The sequence below is a fragment of the Ursus maritimus genome, unplaced genomic scaffold (assembly GCF_017311325.1).
Source record: "Ursus maritimus isolate PB19 unplaced genomic scaffold, ASM1731132v1 scaffold_17, whole genome shotgun sequence".
Lineage (NCBI taxonomy): Eukaryota > Metazoa > Chordata > Mammalia > Carnivora > Ursidae > Ursus > Ursus maritimus.
Window position 1 is genome coordinate 22455689 of NW_024424119.1, and position 4468 is coordinate 22460156.

The 4468-nt window shown below is 39.2% G+C and overlaps 1 pseudogene; it reads left to right on the forward strand.

The window, feature by feature from the left end:
- The first annotated feature begins 655 nt into the window (after positions 1-655).
- Positions 656-2036, forward strand: LOC103667018 (annotated as a pseudogene).
- The last annotated feature ends 2432 nt before the right edge of the window (positions 2037-4468 follow it).

Below are 4468 nucleotides of genomic sequence, written 5' to 3' on the forward strand. Positions count from 1 at the left end.
TGAGCTGAGGAAAGTAGGCAGCCTCCATAAACTGGAAAAAATAAGGAAATATGTTCTCCCCTAAAGCCTCCAGAAAGGAACATAGTTCTGCTGACATCTATCCAGATGGCCCCTGAGATCTAAGCTACAAAACGGTAAAAAAATAAATTTGTATTATTTAAAAATCACCAAGTTTGTGGCAGTTTGACACAACAGAAACAGAAAGCTAATACAGATTTTGGTCCTCAGAGTAGAGTGCTACTGTAACAATACCTAAATATATGGAAGTGGCTTTAGAATTGGGTAGTGGCAGAGGCTGAAAGAATTTTGAGGAGCATGATAGAAAAAGCCTAGAGTGATGTAAGCAGACCTTTAGTAGAAATATGGATAATAATGATTCTTTTAGTAAGGACACAGAAGGAGGTTAGAGAAGACACATATCACTTTGGAGACTCCCTAAATCCTAAGCACAGTGCTGGTAGAAATAGTATAGACGTTAAAGGTGCTGCTGGTGAGAACTTAGAAGAAAATGAGCAACATATTATTGGCAATTTTCAGCTCCTTTATTCTTTTTTTCATGTGTAGAATTTCATCCTCTTGGTAGAATACAATATATTCCTGAGTTTTGGTAGGTCATTAAAAGGGGAGAAGGGGTGAATGGGGGTTGTTCGATTAATTCTGCTTCCTCAAGTTACAGTTTTTCTGTTTGTCTTGTTATTTTCTTCCTTTGTTGACTTTCCTCATTGTCTGGGAAAGAGAATCCCTGGAATGGATTGGCAGACAGCTTAGCAGACCTGTGGCCTGAGGTTTAAAGTGGTGCAGTCTCTGTCAGATGGCTGGAGACGCTTCTGGAAACAAGAGCACAATGGCTGCCCAAGGAGAACCCCAAGTCCAGTTCAAGCTTGTATCGGTTGGCAATGGTACTGAAAAAACTACATTCGTGAAGTATCATGACTGGTGAATTTGAAAGGAAGTATGTAGCCACCTTAGTGTTGAGGTCCATCCCCTTGTGTTCTGTACCAACACAGGACCTATGAAGTTCCTGGTATGGGATACAGCTGGTCAGGAGAAATTTGGTGGGCTGAGAGATGGCTATGACATCCAAGCCTGGTACGCCATTATAATGTTTGATGTAACATGAAGGATTACTCACAAAAATGTGCCTAACTGGCATAGAGATCTGGTACAAGTACGTGAAAACATCCCCATTGTGCTGTGTGGCAACAAAGTAAACACTAAGGACAGGAAGAGTAAGGCAAAATCTACTGTCTTCCACTTTCAGTACTATGATATTTCTGCCAAAAATCATTACAGCTTTGAAAAGACTTTCCTGTGGCTTGCTGGAAAACTAATCGGAGACCCTAACTTGGGTTTGTCACCATGCCTGCTCTTGCCCCCCAGAGGCGGTTGTGGAGCCAGCTTTGGTAGCACAGTGTGGGCGTGATCTAGAGGTTGCTCAGACCCCTGCTCTCCCAGCTGGGCATGATGACCTGTGACAAAGTGCAGCTGGAGCCCAGCGTCAGAAGTCTAGGGTTATAGGCAACTGTCCTGGGATGTCAGTGGTGCAGCGTGTTTGCCATTTTATTCTGTGGCTGAGCAGGACATGTGCTTCACCTGTGGGATGCTGAAGGAGATGGACGGGCTTTGGAGTGAATATGGCTGCCCAAGGAGAACCCCAAGTACCTTCATTTTTTGGACCTGCATATTTAGCTGTTTTGGAATACAGTTGTCTGCTTCCTGAGCTTCAAATAGAAGACTATTATAGTCACATTAAAAAAAAAAAAGTCACATTAAAAAAAAAAAAAGAACATTTTGAGGTGCTAGGAATTCATTATCAATTTAATAAAGGAATGTTAGAGTCAGTTTGTTAGATTATATACCAGACTGGTTGGTGTCTTATCTTTGGGGTTATCTTTTCCACTGGGCAGGAACAATTTGCTTATCTACTAGACAAAAAACTACAGGATAATATGTACTTAATATGTGACTTCATTGAGCCTATCATCTGTGATCAATTGTCTTAATGCTGTCGAGCTTCACTTCTCTTTTTAAAGGTAAACTTCTCCTCATCAATTCTTTGGTCACTAAGAAGTACAGTTCTTATATACAAGGCAGGGTAAATCCTGGGTTCTTTTCCTTTATCACCTATATTCCAAACAATGAGCTTCTTAAAAAATAAATCATGATGACCTCATGGATTTTAACATATCTGATGTGTTTCAACCCATTGTAAGTGTGATCTATATCATCCATGTACTTTTTAAAATAAATGGAAGCATACTAAACATATTTTTGAAAGAGATTAAAAAGAAAAAGCTAGCAAAAGATTAATGTGAAAAGAACCAATGCAAATTGGTTGGAAAAAGGATCGTCCAAATCTTCAGTGTGCTTGTGGAAACTATAATCCCATGGAGAAATGGATATCATGTAAACCATAATAAACAGAGATAATATTATGAAGAAGATAATCAGAAAATCTCAGGTCTTCTCTCAAATTTCACAGTAAAATTAAATGCAATCATGGTGTTGTCCTAGAAAATTGCATCCTTAACACTTGAACAGAATCAAAACCTTCACATATGACTGTGAATACCAATTTTTTGATTAGTCACTTTGGCACTTGTGTGTAATTATTAAAATTAGTATCATACAGTAAATATAAATTTCCTTTTATACATTACATGATCCCTGTTAGCTTTCTAACTCAAGTCCCTTAGGAAGAGACTTCACTAATCTAGCATTGAATTAGGTTTTGAAGCCAATCTTTTACGCAGCAATAGCTCATTTGCCAAAATACTTTAATTACAAACATGTGACCCACACGAGCATGTTTGTCATGATTAATGAATCACTTCATAAAAAGTGAATTTCCAATGAGCTGAAAAATTTATGTATCAATTAAAACTCAAGAAAATACGTTTATTGAATATTTTTACTGAGCTAAATTAATCACTAGTTATTTTTAAATAAATATTTTTAATGACGTGGAAAGTTAAGTATTTTAAAGCCATATACAACAATCTACGGTTGCTATCCTTATCTGAAATTCTTCTCTAAACTAATTGCAATAACTGCAAATATGTTTCCCAAACTCATGTGGGCCTCCAAGCTGCCTTTCTTGTTCCTTTTTAATTGTTTGGGATGAGCTGATAGGCACCACCCCATCCCCCTTAGACCATTAAATCCATGAGTTTTCCTGTTGGAGTCACAGAGTTGACTTTCTTTGGTGGTTGTTTCCCTGTTGCAGAAACTTCTACTTCTTTGGGGTAAATAAGTTTAACTTTTTTTCCTGACACTTGAATTCTTTGGGGGAAATAGTGTGGAGGACACTGGACAGGATGTTAAGCTGTGAAATGCATATGTGTCTAAATACAAGCGTTCTAAGAGGGTCACAGCGAGTCTCAGCTGACCAAGGACAGCTGAAATGCATGCAGTTGAAATGCATTATTTGTGGGACATAGTTTTAATATGGCTCTTTGAGATCCTCTTTAATCCATGTAGCAAAAACTCCATGTTTACATACATATATGTCTATTTAGAATGTAGTGATTTACACTAAAAGCCAGCATTAGTCTATCAGAACCTTACAGAGCAGTATCCATTCTTACTCCACAGATTCTTCACTTGGATTCAGGAATATCACAGGTTTTTGGAAAGCCTTTCACCCCTTGCATAATTCCTTCTCACTTTCTTTTTCAGATTCCTCATTTACTGAATCTCTCAGTATCAGGCTGCTCCAGGACTCAGCCTTTGAGTCTAGACAGGAAAGAGAACAGACTCAGTTCTTTTCTAGACTCAATCCCTTAGTGATCTCATCCTACATCAAGGTGCAAAATCCATCTCTACACAGGTAACTTTCAATTTTATATCTCTAACTCAAGTATAGAGGCATGAAGGCAACTCCATTATTCCAGGTTCTCAGGCCACAAATATAGGCATCCCCTAAATGTTCTTACACCTCACCGCATATTGCATTCAGTAGTAAACTGAATCAGCTCTGATTTCAAAATGTCCGTAATTCAAACACTTCTTACCACTCCACCACTATCAACCTGGACCATGTCATCAGCACATCTCCCCAGAATATGGCACAACCTCCTACCTGGTACATCAGGCAATTCCAGGCAGAAAACAGATGACAAGCATGAATAATTAAGAAGGATCTAGTAAAGGAACTACCTACAAAGGCCAAGGAGTTGTTGCAGAAAATCAGAGAAGCAGCTACATGGAGAGAGGCGCTGGCAGGAACTATGGCCCTGGTGGATAGACACGAACAATTACTGGGGAACTGAAACAGCGGGAGAAGAGGGTAATAAAGAAATCTTGCTCTTCTCCCACTCTCCCCCGTGTCTCTCAGTAGTTGAACCCAATGCAAGCCAGAGTCAAAGAAGCCAATTAGTGGTTACTATAGGTCATACAGGTTACCCCTGTGGGGCACAGGGCAGCACGAGAAGGCTGGAGAGTGACGTCATTATTCTCCATTCTTCCT